General features: G+C 49.3%; 1 long non-coding RNA gene across 1 annotated transcript in view; it reads left to right on the plus strand.

The window, feature by feature from the left end:
- LOC147124465 (uncharacterized) overlaps positions 1 to 16,685 on the plus strand; it is a 53,695-nt gene extending 37,010 nt beyond the window's left edge. Inside the window, exon 2 of the long non-coding RNA XR_015078335.1 lies at positions 16,372 to 16,685. This is a non-coding gene — a long non-coding RNA (uncharacterized LOC147124465). The remainder of the gene's footprint in view (positions 1 to 16,371) is intronic.
- The last annotated feature ends 1,193 nt before the right edge of the window (positions 16,686 to 17,878 follow it).

Here is a 17,878-nt window from a genome sequence, read left to right on the forward strand (position 1 = left end):
GGGAGGCTGGCTGGGGCGGGCTGGCTGGGGGGGGCGGTGGCGGGGGAGGCTGGGGGGTGGCAGGGGAGGCTGGCTGGGGGGGGGAGGCTGGCTGGGGGGGGCGGGGGAGGCTGGCTGGGGGGGGAGGCTTGCTGGGGAGGCTGTCTGGGGGGGGGAGAGGCGGGGGGGGAGAGGCGGGGGGGAGGCTGGGGGGGGGGAGGCTGGTGGGGGGGAGGCTGGCTGGGGGGGGGGTGAGGCTGGCTGGGGGGGGGGTGAGGCTGGCTGGGGGGAGGCTGGCTGAGACTGAACCCAAGTAGAATATCTAGCATAATACTTTATTAATATAATAATCTTCATGGGTCTCGATTTAGTTTACCTAGATATTGGGTCAGTAAAATAAAAAAAGGGGAAAATAATATTTTTTTGTTGACGTTATCCCTATGAGCAACATCAAATTTGCTTGCTGGCAAAGTTCTGTGTATGTTTACCCTGGGGTCCCCTTACCTGCCTGAGCTGCAGTTGCACCCTCCTGTCCCTGACCACTAACCAGACCTGTACCATTACCTAACCTAAAGAGTGTGACTGCCTCCTGGATCAAAGTGTCCAGGTAACTCTCCCCATCCCTGATGCCCCGCAATATCTGCACCTCAGACTCCAGATCAAAAACGCTGAGCTGAAGTTCCTCAAGATGCAGGCACTTGCTACAAACGTGGTTGCTCGGGTTGCTCGGGATCACAATCTCCCACATGCTGCAGTTGCGGCACATCACCTGCACTGCCATCCCTACATAGTCCAGATCATAAGGGATGTGAGGACTACTTAGGAGAGTGATTGAAGACACTGAACCCAAGTAGAATATCTAGCATAATACTTTATTAATATAATAACAATCTTCATGGGTCTCGATTTAGTTTACCTAGATATTGGGTCAGTAAAATTAAAAAAAGGGGAAAATAATATTTTTGTTGACGTTATCCCCATGAGCAACATCAAATTTGCTTGCTGGCAAAGTTCTGTGTATGTTTACAAGTGCCTGCATCTTGGTAAACCCCCAGCTAAAAATGGTTTCACTTCAGCAGCTCTAGTGTGATTTGTTGAGGCACCACTTGGGCCAATCCCTGCTAACACGCCAACCTCGGTATCACATTAAAGTATAAACCATCTAACTGTGATACTATGGTTGGTGTGTAAATGCACCCTAACTTTCCAACATTTCCATGTAATATTGAGGCGATTTTTTTCAAATTTGCTGGAAGTTTAGACTGCAATCTCAAGTTCAGAATTTAAGTGTTATTTTAATATAAAAATGTCAATTTAGCTCACAATATAAACATCAGTAAACTGAACTATACACTACTGCAGATACAGATTTCCATGCCACCTTAAATAAGATCCAAAACACAACTTCCTTGGATAATGAAGGGGAGTTAGAGGGGGTAGTTCTCGGTTTTGGACAGTTCAGTTGTAGTAGGTATAAGGTTTAAAAAAAAAAGCTTTACCTTGATGTGCCCTCAATAATCCCGAGACTCGATGTTAGCGAAACAAAACAAGGCTTTTATTAACTTAGAAGATAACACGCAGTGGAGAGAGGTATCTTCCCTGGAGGTCTGCAGTACTGGCTGTGAGGCCAGACTGAGCTGGCTTACATAGAGGCCAGGTATGGGCGGAGCCCTACACACAATACATTCCAATACACAATACAATGGTGAGGAGAAACCTGAAACCAACCACAGTCACAGGCAATACAATGGTAAGGGGGAACCTGAAACCAACCACAGTCACAGGCAGTGATGAATGGAATATTTCATCACATTCACCCCTTCTATAGATTTAGTCTGTTCGGGGGTTTGGTAGTCCTCTGCGACCGACGTGGCTGTTGTGGTGTCACGGGTGTATAGATTTAGTCTGTTCGGGGGTTTGGTAGTCCTCTGCGACCGACGTGGCTGTTGTGGTGTCACGGGTGTCGGCTGGGTGTCCCCGGTGGCCTCCTGGGTCTCTGCTGGGGGTGCCGCCAGGGTTGTTGAAGGGGTAGTTGGTGGGGGTGCCGTTGGTCGATGTTCTTCCGGGGGTGATGAAAGAGTAGTGGGTGGGTAAGAGTTGCTGTGGTTGTTGTTGCTGCTATTGCCGTGGTTGTTGTCGTTACCGGCTGGGGCGACGTCTTTTATTGACACGGTGTCCTCCCTTCCGTCGGCGTGCCGGACATACGCGTATTGGGGGTTGGCGTGGAGTAGGTGCACTGGCTCCACGAGAGGGTCCGTCTTATGGCCCCTCACATGCCTTCACACGAATACCGGACCCGGGGTGGAGAGCCATGACGGCATGGATACGCCGGAGGTGGATTTCCGGGGGAAGCTAAACATTCGTTCATGAGGCGTGGCAATACACAATAGCGACCGTATCGAATGGAGCACATCTGAGAGGACTTCCTGCCAGCGGGAGATAGGGAGGCCCTTGGTCCTTAGAGCTAGAGTGACTGCTTTCCATACTGTCCCGTTCTCTCGCTCCACTTGACCGTTACCCCGGGGGTTGTAGCTGGTGGTACGGCTCGTGGCGATACCCCTGGACAGCATGTACTGGCGGAGCTCTTCACTCATGAAGGACGCCCCCCTATCCGTGTGGATGTAGCTCGGCATACCGAACAGGCTGTTGAGGCATTTAATGACCATGGCGCTGGTCATGTCTGGGCAGGGGAAGGCGAATGGGAACCGGGAGTATTCGTCCACAATGTTCAGGAAGTAAACATTGCGGTCGACGGACGGGAGGGGGCCCTTGAAATCTAAGCTGAGCCGCTCAAAGGGCCGTGTAGCTTTGATTAAGTGGGCTCTATCAGGGTGGTAGAACCGAGGCTTGCACTCAGCGCAAGTGCGGCAGTTCCTGGTCAGAGACCGAACTTCCTCAATCGAGTAGGGTAAGTTGCGGGACTTTATGAAGTGGAACAGCCGCGTGACCCCTGGGTGGCAGAGGTCGTTGTGGAGGGTCTGTAGCCGATCCCCGGTGGCGCTGGCACACATCCCTCGTGAGAGGGCATCTGGGGATTCATTAAGGGCCCCTGGCTGGTAAATGATGTCATACTCGAAGGTGGAGAGCTCGATCCGCCACCTAAGAATCTTATCATTTTTGATCTTCCCCCTCTTTATTATTGAACATAAACGCTACCGACCGCTGGTCGGTAAGTAGGGTGAAGCATTTGCCTGCTAGGTAGTGGCGCCAGTGGTGCACTGCCTCCACGATGGCTTGGGCCTCCTTTTCCACGGAGGAGTGTCTGATCTCGGGCCCTTGGAGGGTCCTCGAGGAAAGCTACGGGCCGCCCCGCCTGGTTGAGGGTGGCCGCCAAGGCAAAGTCAGACGCATCACTTTCCACTTGAAATGGAGTGTTCTCGTCCACTGCCTGTAGCGTGGCCCGCTCAATATCCTGCTTAATGCTTTTGAAGGCGGCGTGGGCCTCAGCAGAGAGCGGAAAAGAGGATGCTTTCAAGAGGGGGCGGGCTTTGTCGGAGTAGTTGGGGACCCATTGGGAATAATAAGAAAATAACCCCAGGCACCTTTTCAGGGCTTTGGGAGTGTTGGGCAGGGGCAGCTCCCGTAGGGGGCGCAATCGGTCGGGGTCTGGTCCGATTTCCCCATTCTCCACCACGCTGCCTAGTATGCAGAGGCGCGTGGTGTTGAAAACGCACTTGTCCTCGTTGTAGGTGAGGTTGAGTTTTTGTGCGGTTTTCAGGAACCTCTCGAGGTTCGAGTCGTGATCCTGCTGGTTGTGACCGCAGATGGTGACGTTGTCGAGGTAGGGGAAGGTTGCCTGCAAGTGGTGGTCATCGACCATGCGATCCATCTCCCTCTGGAAGACCGAGACCCCATTCGTCACCCCAAAGGGGACTCTGAGGAATTGGTAGAGGCGTCCGTTCGCCTCGAAGGCGGTGTACGGGCGGTCCTCTGGTCTGATAGGGAGCTGGTGGTACGCTGACTTGAGGTCGATGGTGGAGAACACCCGGTATTGGGCGATTTGGTTCACCATTTCTGATATGCGGGGTAGCGGGTAGGCGTCTAGTTGGGTGTACCTGTTGATCGTTTGGCTATAGTCGATCACCATCCGTTTCTTCTCGCTACCCCTTACCACCACCACTTGGGCGCGCCACGGGCTATTGCTGCATTCAATAATGCGCTCTTTCAGGAGCCTGTCTACCTCGGTTGCGATAAACCGCCTGTCCTCCCAGCTGTACCTCCTGCTTTTGGTCGCTATTGGCCGGCAGTTAGGGGTAAGGTTCGCGAATAGCGAAGGCGGCTTTACCTTCAGGGTAGCCAGGCCGCACACTGTGAGGGGCGGCTGGGACCCACCGTACTTGAGCGTGATGCTTTGGTGGTTGCACTGGAAATCCAGGCCCAAGATCACGCTCGCGCATAGATTCTTCATGATTAATACTTTAAAATTATCGTATACAGTCCCGTTAACGGACAATTGTACCGTGCAGTAACCCAGAATGGTCGATGTCTGGGTTTTATCAGCCATAGAGATGGTACCCTGAGTAGGGACCACCTTTAGGGAGAGTTGTCGTGCCAGTTCCGGGTGGATAAAACTCTCCGTGCTTCCACTGTCAATTAAACATTTAACCCCGCACCCGTTTACCTCGATGTCCACCATTGATTTGGATAGCGGGTGGGGCCTGGTCTGGTCCACTGTGACCGATGCCACTGTAGGGCCCTGATTGAGACAAGATGGCGTCCGCGCTGTCTGCTCACAAGATGGCAGACCCCACGAGGTCTGGCAAGATGGCGTCCAAGATGGCCGCTCCCACGGCGCACACGCGGCGGTGGCGGGTTTTGGTTTTCCAGCGGGGTTCCCTCTGCACACCTTCCCAAAGTGCCCCTTCTTACTGCACTTAAAGCAGGTGGTGCCTTTCGCCGGGCACAGGTTTCTGGTGTGCTTTGGCTGCCCGCAGAAGTAGCAGTTGGGTCCCCCGACGCGTCGCGGCTGTCGTAGGGCTTCTGGGGGGAGAGCGGGGCCCCGACGGTGTCGGGCTGCCGGGCGGGGAAGATGCCTTCCAAGATGGCGGCGCCCTTGGTGCACACGTGGCGGCGTGGACGGCGCGGGCTGAAGAGTAGGCGTCCAAGTTTCTCTGGGCCACATCCAGGGATCGCGCGGTGTCCGCAGCCTGTTTCAGGTCCAATCCCGTTTTTTCCAGCAGTCTTTGCCGGATGTAAGTGGAGCTGAGGCCTGTGATAAAGGCATCGCGAACAAGCTCGTCGGTGTACACTGCGGCTTTTACATCTCGGCACTTGCAGTCTTTGCCAAGCATTTTCAGGGTGCCTAGGAACTCCTCCACCGATTCCCCAGGTCGCTGTGCGCGAGTGGCGAGCAGATGCCTAGCATACACCTCATTCGTAGGCTGCTGGTAATGCGCCTTTAAGATGTCGCAGGCGGCCAGGTACGTGTCGGCGTCTTGGATGAGGGGGTAAACCCGGTGGCTTACCCAATTCCGCAGAATTCTGAGTTTCATACTCGCAGCGTCCGTAGCGTCTTTGACGGCTGCGGAATTGTCCAGGAAGAATTCCATACACATAAACCAGTGTCCGAAGCGTGCCGATGCGTCCGGAGCATGCTGATCCAAATCCAAACGTTCGGGTTTCAGGAGTTGATCCATTGTGTTGAAAAATAAGTTAATAAAATTGATGTGCCTCAATAATCCCGAGACTCGATGTTAGCGAAACAAAACAAGGCTTTTATTAACTTAGAAGATAACACGCAGTGGAGAGAGGTATCTTCCCTGGAGGTCTGCAGTACTGGCTGTGAGGCCAGACTGAGCTGGCTTACATAGAGGCCAGGTATGGGCGGAGCCCTACACACAACACATTCCATACATTCCAATACACAATACAATGGTAAGGGGGAACCTGAAACCAACCACAGTCACAGGCAGTGATGAATGGAATATTTCATCACACCTTCAATAACTCAAAGACCAGGAGTTTAAGGATTCAACTAAAGGCTTTTAATCACTAAGAACATTGCAGCATTACAGGTCTTCCCACATCGGGTTCGTCTGGTAGGAATGACTCATACAGCTTTTGAGACCTTTTTATATGGCAAAAGAGGGGCGTAGCCAATACACACAATAGGAACAAAAGGGGGCGGTTCACACAACACAAGCAGGTAAAACACATGGGCTGATGAAGGCATATATTTCATCACATTCACCCCTTCTACAGATTTAGTCTGTCCGGGGGTGTGATAGTCCTTCCTGAACGTCGCAACAGTACCTCGGGTTCCGACCGGGAGTCCGTGGTGCCCTCCTGGGCATACCCATGTGCTGGGGTGTTGCAGGTGCTTCTGGGGGCGGTGAGGATACCTCTGGGGATGGTGGAGGTTCTTCTGGGGGTGGTGGTGATGGGTCGTAGTCGTCGCTTCCTGCCGAGGCGAGGTCCTTTATGGACACGGTGTCTTCACGCCCGTCGGCGTGCTTGACGTATGCGTACTGTGGGTTTGCGTGGAGTAGGTGTACTGCCTCCACGAGGGGATCCGTTTTGTGGCCCCTCGCATGCTTCCGTAACAGGACTGTCCCTGGGGTGGAGAGCCACGAGGGTAGGGATACTCCTGAGGTTGATTTGCGGGGAAAAACAAACATCTTCTCGTGGGGAGTGGCGTTAGTAGCAGTACACAGTAGCGACCTTATCGAGTGGAGTACGTCTGGGAGGACCTCCTGCCAGCAGGAGGTGGGGAGGCCTTTAGACCTTAGTGCTAAGGTGACCGCCTTCCACACTGTCGCGTTCTCCCTCTCCACTTGCCCATTACCCCGGGGGTTATAACTAGTCCGACTCGTGGCTATCCCCTTTGACAGCAGGTATTGGCGCAGTTCATCGCTCATGAACGACGCCCCCCCCTGTCAGTGTGGACATGCCGAACGTGCAAAACAGGTTGCCGAGGCACTTGATGACCGTGGCACTGGTCATATCTGGGCAGGGGTAGGCGAATGGGAAGCGGGAGTACTCGTCCACAATGTTGAGAAAGTACACATTGCGGTCGGTGGAGGGGAGTGGTCCCTTGAAATCTAAGCTCAGGCACTCGAATGGCTGTGTAGCTTTGATCAGGTGGGCTCGGTCGGGCCTGAAAAAACGGGGCTTGCATTCCGCACAAGTGCGGCAGTCCCTGGTCATAGACCGGACCTCCTCGATGGAATAGGGCAGGTTACGGGATTTTATACAGTGGAATAGCCGGGTGACCCCCGGGTGGCAGAGGCCATTGTGGAGGCCCTGTAGCCTGTCCCCCTGGATGCTGGCACACATCCCTCGTGATAGGGCGTCGGGGGATTCGTTGAGGGCCCCCGGCCTATATATTATGTCGTACTCAAACGTGGAGAGTTCGATCCGCCACCTGAGAATTTTGTCGTTCTTGATCTTCCCCCTCTTTGTTGTTAAACATGAAGGCTACCGACCGCTGGTCGGTAAGCAGGGTGAAGCGTTTGCCGGCTAGGTAGTGCCTCCAGTGCCGCACTGCCTCCACTATGGCCTGGGCCTCCTTCTCTACCGAGGAGTGCCTGATCTCGGGCCCTTGGAGGGTTCTTGAGAAAAAGGCTACGGGCCGCCCATCCTGGTTGAGGGTGGCTGCTAAAGCGAAGTCGGACGCATCGCTTTCGACCTGGAAAGGGATGTTTTCGTCCACTGCCTGCAGCGCAGCCTTCTCAATGTCGTGTTTAATGCTGTTGAAGGCGGCGTGGGACTCGGCCGTGAGCGGGAAGGACGTTGATTTCAGGAGGGGACGGGCCTTGTCGGAATAATTGGGGACCCATTGGGCGTAATAGGAGAAGAACCCCAGGCACCTTTTCAGGGCCTTGGGAGTGTTTGGTAGGGGTAGCTCCCGTAGGGGGCGCAATCGGTCGGGGTCCGGACCGATTTCCCCGTTTTCCACCACGCAGCCCAGGATACAGAGGCGCGTGGTGCTAAAGACACACTTATCCTCGTTGTAGGTGAGATTGAGTCTGAGGGCGGTTTTCAGAAATCTCGCGAGGTTCGAGTCGTGGTCTTGCTGGTCATGGCCGCAGATGGTGACGTTGTCTAGGTATGGGTAGGTGGCTGTTAACTGGTTCTCATCGACCATGCGGTCCATCTCCCGCTGGAAGACCGAGACCCCGTTCGTTACCCCAAAGGGGACTCTGAGGAAGTGGTAGAGACGTCCGTTCGCCTCGAAGGTGGTGTATGGACGGTCCTCCGGCCTAATGGGGAGCTGGTGGTATGCCGATTTTAGGTCGATGGTGGAAAACACCCGGTATTGCGCGATTTGGTTAACCATATCCGCTATGCGGGGCAGAGGGTAGGCGTCTAGCTGGTTGTATAGATTAACCGTCTGGCTATAATCTATCACCATCCGCTTCTTTTCGCTACCCTTAACTACTACTACCTGGGCGCGCCACGGGCTGGTACTGCATTCGATGATACCCTCCCGCTTGAGTCTTTCTACTTCCGACGCAATGAACTGTCTGTCCTCCCAGCTGTACCGCCTACTCTTGGTCGCTATGGGTCGACAGTTGGGTGCGAGGTTGGCGAACAGAGAGGGCGGCTTGACCTTCAGGGTAGCCAGACCGCACACTGTGAGGGGCGGCTGGGACCCACCGTAGGTAAGCGTGATACTTTGGTGGTGGCACTGGAAGTCCAGACCCAAGATCACGCTCACACAGAGATCTGGCATTATCAATAGTTTAAAATCTCTGTAATCATTGCCTTTTACCGACAACATAACTGCGCAGAAACCTGTAATTTTTGAGGTATGAGTCTTATCGGCCATGGCGATTTTGCCCTGTGTGAGGACTATCGTTAGTGAAAGTCGTTTTACCAGGCTAGGATGAATAAAGCTTTCGGTGCTCCCGCAGTCAATCAAGCATTTAACCTTGTTCCCGTTTACCTCTATGTCCATCATCGATTTAGACAACGGATGCGGCCTGGATTGATCCACTGTGATTGAGGCCACCAGTGGGTCCTGGAGGTCCGTGTAGTCGGGGCAAGATGGTGGACTCCATGAGGGTGGACAAGATGGCTTCCAAGATGGCCGCTCCCACGGCGCGCACGTGGCGGTGGAGTTGGAGGCGGGGTTCCCTCTGCAGACTTTGCTGAAGTGTCCTTTCTTCCCGCATTTAAAACAGGTGGTGCCCTTCGCTGGGCACTGGAGTGTTTGTCCTGGCCGCAGAAGTAGCATTTCGGGCCCCGATGCATCGCGGCAGTAGTGGGGCTCCTGGGTGGAGGCTGGGGCTCCGATGGTGCTGGGCTGGCCTGAGACCTGGGAGGTGAAGATGGCTTCCAAGATGGCGGCGCGCACGAGGCGGAGTGGGCCGCGTGGCCTGGGGAACAGGATTCAGAGTTCTTCTGGGCCATATCCAGCGATCGCGCTATATCTATAGCCTATTTTAAGTCCAGTCCCTCCTTTTCAAACAGTTTCTGCCGAATGTAATTTGAGCTGAGGCCCGCAATAAGGGAGTCTCGAATCAGCTCCTCCGTGTACACGATGGCAGACACGGCCTTACGGTTACAGTCTCTGCCCAGTACTTTTAGGCTTAGTATAAAGTCCTCTAGTGACTCACCATGCCGCTGCGTGCGAGTAGTCAGAAGATGCCTGGCGTACACCTCGTTTATTGGCCGCACGTAGTGGGCCTTCAGAATGGTGCAGGCATCCCCGTAGCTGGTGGCATCTTGGATGAGAGGGGAGACCCGATGGCTCACCCAGTTTCGCAGGATTCCCAGTCTCATGTCTCCGGTAGCGGGTGCGGCTGCTATGGTGGTGGATGAGTTTGCAATGAAAAATTCGAAGCATTGGAACCAGTGTCCGAACTGTGTGGCTGCGTCTGAGGCATGGGGGTCCAGATCCAAGCGCTCTGGTTTCAGGAGTCGATCCATCCTGGTGTTTTAGTGATTAAAATTGATGTGCCTTCAATAACTCAAAGACCAGGAGTTTAAGGATTCAACTAAAGGCTTTTAATCACTAAGAACATTGCAGCATTACAGGTCTTCCCACATCGGGTTTGTCTGGTAGGAATGACTCCTACAGCTTTTGAGACCTTTATATGGCAAAAGACAGGGGCGTAGCCAATACAAACAATAGGAACAAAAGGGGGCGGTTCACACAATACAAGCAGGTAAAACACATGGGCTGATGAAGGCATATATTTCATCACATACCTGACGCACAAAAACTGGGTTAACTATTTGGGAACAACCAACATATGGTTCTGTTAAGAAAGTAATGCCATCTTGGATTACGAACTTCTAAATCAACTATATTTGTGTACACACGAGTTGTATTTTTTCCCCTTACCATTAGGAAGTTATTAAGTCTGTTATAAGATATGGCAACATCTATTTACCTCTGCCCCAAAGAGCTGTGGATGCTCAGTTGTTGAGTATATTCAAGGCTGTGATGGATAGATTTTTGGATTCTAAAGGAATCAAGTGATATGAGGATACGGCGGGAAAGTGGAGTTGAATTCTTTTATATGCCCCGCTCATACCATCTTCAACATGAGAAACCCAACCATCTTCCCTTGACCTTCAATTGCATTGCATGTGTCCCACTTACATTTTGGGGGTCACCATTGCTGAGAAACTTAATTAGACTTGTGTGGCGGTCTTATGGGTTGCCTTTTACATTGAGATATATACATAATTCCCTTTAACTTATTTATGTATGTATAACTTACCTAACTATGTACTTAATTTACTTAATTGTATAACTTACCAGTTAGGGCTGTTGCCTCTTTAACTTACCTGTTGGGCCGTTGCCCCTTTAAGAGGCGACCTAACGCGCTGACGTCACGCATCACGTGACGCATGCGCGTCGGCCGCCGACCTAACGCGCTGACGTCACACGACGCATGCGCACTGGCCGGCCCAATTCGGGCTTCCAAGACGGCCGCCGGCATAGCCCGGCCTATCGCGACTTCGGCTGCATCAGCCGGCAAGCGGGAGCGAAGTGATTCTCCGCTCCCGCGGCAAGTACTGGCACAGCCCGGCCTAGTAACCTCGGCCTTAAAGGCCAGCCTCAGTACCGCGGAGATTTACCGATAACGGCGCAGGTCACGTGACCGCCTAAGCGCACGTAAACGTGCTGACGTCATGACGCGGTCGCGTGACGTCGGGAATATAGAGCCGAGTGTGAGGAGGTCATGAGGCTCCCCACACGCTGGGAACGCAGTCCTTGTGGAGTCCCCGCTGGGACAAGGTCTACAACATGGTGCTCCTGCAGTCAGCCATCTTACCTGCTATCTTACCTACTGTAAGACCTACAACATGGTGTTTCTGCAGTCAGCCACCTTACCTGCTACCTTACCTGCTGTAATTATCCTGTGATCTACAATATGGTGCTCCTGCAGTCAGCCATCTTACCTGCTACCTTATCTGCTGTATTATCCTGTTCTAGTAAATAAACAACTTATTTATAGTTCGTCGAAGCTAAACTCTTTTATATAGTGGCGATTTACACGAACCACTACACTTAGCTATATCAACACTGTGGCTACAAAAGCATGGCAGAGGCTTGATACTTTGCAAAGAATGCTGGGTCTGATGAAGGGGAGGAACTGAAAGAAATCAGTATTTGTAAGGAAATGGTGTTCAGGAAATTGATGGGACTGAAGGCTGATAAATCCCCAGGGCCTGATAATCTACATCCTAGGGTACTTAAGGAAGTGGCCCTAGAAATAGTAGATGCATTGCTGATCATCTTCCAACATTTGATAGAATCTGGAACAGTACCCATGGATTGGAGGGTAGCTAATGTTACCCCACCATTCAAAAAAGGTGGTAGGGAGAAAATAGGGAGTTACAGAACGGTAAGCCTGACATCGGTAGTGGGGAAAATGCTAGAGTCCATTATAAAAGATGTAATAGCAGAGCACCTGGAAAATAGTGACAGGATCGGACAAAGTCAACATGGATTTACAAAAGGTAAATCGTGCTTGACTAATCTACTGGAATTTTTTGAGGATGTAACTGGTAAAATAGATAAGGGAGAACCAGTGGATGTGGTATATTTGGACTTTCAGAAGGCTTTCGATAAGGTGCCGCATAAGAGATTAGCGTGTAAAGTTAAGGCACATGGGATTGGGGGCAAGGTATTGACTTGGATAGAAAACTGGTTGGCAGACAAGCAAAGAGTTGGAATAAACGAGTCTTTTTCCGAGTGGCAGGCAGTGACTAGTGGGGTACCGCAGGTATCAGTCCTTGGACCCCAGCTATTCACAATATATATTAATGATCTAGACAAGGGAACTAGATGTAATATCTCCAAATTTGCAGATGACACAAAGCTGGGTGGGCGTGTGTGCGGTGAGGAGGATGCCGAGAAACTCCAGGATGATTTGGACAGGTTGGGTGATTGGGCAAAAGCATAGCAAATGCAATATAACGTGGATAAATGTGAGGTTATCCATTTTGGTGGCAAAAACAGGAAGGCAGATTATTATCTGAATGGCAGTAGATTGGGAAAAGGGGAAGTGCAACGAGAGCTGGGTGTCCTTGTGCACCAGTCGCTGAAGGTAAGCATGCAGGTGCAGCAGGTGGTTAAGAAGGCAAATGGTATGTTGGCCTTCGTAGCGAGAGGGTTTGAGTACAGGAACAAGGATGTCTTGCTGCAGTTATACAGGACCTTGGTGAGACCACATCTTGAGTATTGTGTGCAGTTTTGGTCGCCTTATCTGAGGAAGGATGTTCTTGCCATGGAAGGAGTTCAGCGAAGATTCACCAGGCTGATACCTGGGATGGCAGGAATGACATATGAGGAGAGTCTGGGTCGATTGGGCTTGTACTTGCTGGAGTTTAGAAGAATGAGGGGGGATCTCATTGAAACTTATAAAATTCTGACAGGACTGGACAGACTAGATGCAGGAAGGATGTTCCCGATGGTCGGAGAGTCCAGAACCAGTGGTCATAGTCTAAGGATAAGGGGTAAGCCATTTAGGACAGAGATGAGGAGGAATTTCTTCACCCAGAGAGTGGTGAACCTGTGGAATTCTCTACCACAGAAGGCAGTATAGGCCAATTCATTAAATATATTCAAGAAGGAATTGGATATATTTTTTTAAGGCTAAAGGGATCAAGGGGTATGGGGAGAAAGCAGGGACCGGGTACTGAAATTGGATGATCAGCCATGATCACATTGAATGGCGGAGCAGGCTCGAAGGGCTGAATGGCCTACTCCTGCTCCTATCTTCTATGTTTCTATGACCTCAAAGCCTCTCCACCATCTGTAAGGCTTAAGTCAGGAGTCTGATTGAATACTCACCACTCACCTAGATGGGTGCAGTTGCAATAATTCTCAAGAAGTTCAACACCATCCAGGACAGAGCAGTTTGTTACTCTTGTCACCAGGCTCAATATGCGCCCTCTCCATTAATGGTGCACTGTGGTTGCAGTATCTACAATCTACCAGATGCTACTCACCAATATTGCTTCAATGGCACTTCCCTCCCCTGTGAATCTTGACCAACAAGAAGAATAAGCAGCACTATTGTGGGAACAGTATCACCTGCAATTTCCCCTCCAAGCTACACACTATTCCATACTTGGATATATAATTGCCATTCTTTCATTGTTAATGGGTCAATATCCTGGAATTGCTTACCTAAAACCATTAAGGGAACACCATCATAACAAGGACCTCAGTGGTTTAAGGAGAAGGTCCAGTACCACCTTTTCAGGGCAACTAGGGGTGGGCAATAAATGTGGCCATGTCAGCGTCACATCACTACATTCAGAGAACAAATTTAAAAAGGCATCATATCTGAAAATGTGATCTTGGAGGCATCACACCTCAAAAATATCCAGGGGGCAAAATATTTTGATTGAGAATTTAATAACAGATAAGTGGTTATTTGAGTTAATCTAGTACCAATTGGCTAAATGTGACAATTAAAAAGTACTAATGAGGAATGAGCAATCAAATCCCTTGGGTTTTTTCCCCAAAGTGCTCCTCTGAACTTGCAGGTTCCAATTAGGTCTGTGTAAACAACTAAAAATAATTATGCTGTTAGGCTTGGATCAGTGTTTTCTCGGAGTCATAACGTGGTGAGTTCAAGCTCTACTTCAGGAATTGAGCATATAACTGAGGCTGATACTTTAGTGCAGTACTCGGGGATGCTGTACAGTTGGAGATGTGAACTTTTGGATGAGATGTTAATCGAGGCCCCATCTCACTTCTCAGGTGAACGTAAAAGGTCCCATGGCACTGTTTGAAGAAAAGCAGGGGAGTTCTGGTATCCTAGCCAATATTTATCCCTCAACCAGCATCACTAGAACAAATTATCTGGTCATTTATCTCATTACTGTTTGCAGGAGCTTGCTACGCATAAATTAGCTGTTGTGTTCTTTTATTACAATAATAATGACTATACTTCAAAAAAACACTTAATTGCTGTGAAGTGCTTTGAGACCTCCTGAGGTTATGAAATGCAAGTTATTTCTTATAATACAACACAGAAAATAACATAATTCTGAAAATAAATCACTGAAAACTTACTCCTAAAAATGGGTTAACTTAATGTTAGAAATGCCTAAAAGAATTTCCTCCCACATAGACTTGACCTTTTGTCTAGACCCCGAGGCTTGAGTTAGAAATATCCCCTGGGTCTGGGTACAGGGGATTGCTACATTTTCTTGAATTTATACCAGATATTCTGCTTGGTTTTAGTATATACCTATAAAGCAGACCTTATGTGCGCAAAATGGCTGCAGCATTTCCTACATTACAACAGCGACTACACTTCAGAAAAATACTTCATTGGCTGTAAAACGCTTTGGGATGTCCTGAAGTTGTATTTATATAGCATCATTCACAAGTCAAGTCTTAATAAATAACTTTTGTTGAGAAAGTAATACCATTAGGATTAGGAACTTCTACACCAAACCAATCTATATTTGTGTACACAAAGGTTGTATTTTTTCATATTTCTGCAATATATCTTAAATTGCTAAATACTGTATCTCAGCTGTAATATATTATATATTCCTGCAATAAATTTAGATCTAGCAAAGAGCTAACATAGACACAGTGGGCTGAATGGCCTTCTTCTATGTTGTAAATTTTTAAGGTTCTATGTATGTTTGTCAGTTAAGTTGGAATTGTGAAATAAAAATGGAATCTGTCTTGAGTTAAATTGGATTGCAGTTGCTGTATATTTATACACCTGTTCTCCCTCTATCTAAAAAGGTGCCAGCATGGCACTTCAAGAGTCTGGAACCACCTGGAGTGAAGAGGAAACTTATCCCTTATTAGCTACTAGCTGGGGGGGCCCGGCGTTGCCAGGGCAGTTTAGAGGGCCGCGTGGTTGACGGCCGGCCACTGCCGCTCCCCCGCTCTGTGTCTCGGGCCGCGCAGTTGACGGCCACCCGCTGCCGCTCCCCCGCCCTTTGTCTCGGGCCGAGCGGTTGTGAGGCCCGGCCCGAGTGACCCCAACTCACCTCCCGCTCCGGCGGGCTGACGCAGCTGCCCCGCTCGCTGTTGAGGAAAAGCAGGGGGGGAAAAATGGTGGCGAGGTTTTGGGAGGCTGCCGAATTAGGTCCCACCCGTGACTCACCGATTGGTCAACCATCAGGTCACTGAACTGTAGGATTGGTCAACCATCACGTCACTCAACACTAATGAGCAGTAGGATTGGTCAACCGCTAATGAGCGGATTTTTGAACATTTTTTGTATACTGTCCGAACAATTTTTGTCTGACCAAAAAGTAAATACGCCTATAACACTCCCCTGATCATCAGCTTAACATATGTGTAGGTACGCTCTATAACTTTTGAGTGTATAGCAGACAGACAGACCAACTGCTTTATATATATATAGATTTGGAATTAAGGCACAATTCAGCATACTTTTGCTATGCACAGTTACAAAATACGTAGTTACTCTGCAGTTACCAGCAAAATGTAGGAACAAAGGTTGAACAGGATAGCACTGCAGAATCTGTGTGTTATGAAGTTGCTATCTGCAGTGCCAAGACCACAACAACAGGAGTGCTTGCAATCTGCAAAAATAAAAGTTTTATGATGATTTGCATGCAGTTATTGGTGAATCTATGCAAACACATCCGGCAGTCTTCCATACAACCAAGTTGCAAAAGCACAAAAGTCATTACCAGAAGAAATAGCCACAATTGCTCAGTGTAGAGAATGAAAACAATAACATGGAGTGGGACCCCAGGAGATTAATACCACTTAAGTATCATCATCATCATCACCAACAACTATACACCCTCGTAAACTTCATCTCCAGAAAGGAGGTCATACCTATGGTCATTGCACCCCAACTGCAAATAGATGCATACTTTCTGCTGTATTTGTTTATTATTCTCACAAGCACAATTTCATGTTATATTCAGAATATGTCACTTTGAGGCAATTTTTCACTTTTCTTTGGTCATATGCAGGAGGTGATGCCGTGTAACTGGGCATGTATTGAAGACCAAGACCAGGAGAAAGGACATCATGGCACTGGAAAAGGTGCAGCACAAGGCTACTCATCTGATACCTGGCATCGTACACCTAAGTTACAAGGGGAGACTGCAGAAACTGAGTTTGCTTACACTAAAGAAGAAAAGATCGTGAGGAAACCTTTATTGAGGCAAGGTGAATCCTAGGAAACTCTACCATGGCCCCGAGAATTCCATGGCAACAAGGGGTTTTGGAATGAAGCTCCGGAGAATGATAATGAATTGTCAGATCAAATAAAACTAACTTCACACACTGGTGAATGTTTGGAATGACTTCCAAGAGCGGCAATCGAGGCTGACATTAATAATTTTAAGAATGAGTTGGGCAGGCATTTGGTGAGAAAATCAACTGAGGGATATAGATAGTGAATTACGTATTTTGTTTTTGAACTCTGGGCTGATCAGATGGACCAAAATGGTCTTTTATAGTCATGTTTGAATAACAGACCCTTCACTTCAACAAATAAGCATAGCACATATGGAAATTTGACTGCTGCAGCATTGCTACAAATTCTTTAGAGAAATTGAGTGATATTCAGGAGCTGGAAAATGTTCATCAATAAGCAAACCATGTGTTTCTTGAAGTTTTATTTCAGCAACATCTCTCATATGTAGCACGAGCAGGCATTAACAATGGCTATCATTAACATCTAATAAAGGTGTGATGGGGGGATGGATACAATTATTTTCAAGCTATGCTTCTTGTAGGTAGAAAGAGGACCAATGGAGGGACATTGGTACCCGCACATCAGAATCTGTAGGTCAGAGAAGGACATACCTTCATTTGCCAGAGAGGAGTGCCTTTAGAGGCTGCGATTTACAGGGGATATAGTGGCTGAGTTATGCCATCTGATCCAGCCAGACCCGCAGTCAAACTCTGACACGTCACTGCCAAAGATATAAAGGGCTTTGCTTTTATGCTTTGGGATTATTTCACAGTTCCACTGGGAACATCAGCAACATAAGTGAATCCGCTCTCCATAGATGTGTACAGAAAGTGATCAATGCATTGCTTGCTTGAACAAGCAAATTCACCCCCTTTCCTGTGAACAACTGATTGAGAGGGCTGTGCAATTTTATAAAGTGGCAGGATACCTGAACATCCAGAAGGTTACAGATTGTACCCATCAGCCTTGGCTCAATGGGTAGCACTGTGGCCTCTGAGTCAGAAGGTTGTGGGTTCAAGCACAGAAAATCTTGGCTGACACTCCAGTGCAGTAATGAGGGAGTGCTGCACTGTTGGAAGTGCCGTCTTTCGGATGAGACATTAAACTGAGGTCCTGTCTGCCCTTTCAGGTGGACGTAAGATCCTACTGTGGCGGAGCCACTAAAGGACTCCAATCAATTGTATATAATTCCCTTTAATAATATGTTGGCTACAGCCTGAGTCTGTATCTTTGTTTTCACTGTTTACATGTACAGAGCGCGATCACTTTAATAGCGC

Source organism: Somniosus microcephalus, chromosome 1 (genome assembly GCF_052327205.1).
Source record: "Somniosus microcephalus isolate GS21.2 chromosome 1, FLI_Smic_1.0, whole genome shotgun sequence".
NCBI classification, from domain to species: domain Eukaryota; kingdom Metazoa; phylum Chordata; class Chondrichthyes; order Squaliformes; family Somniosidae; genus Somniosus; species Somniosus microcephalus.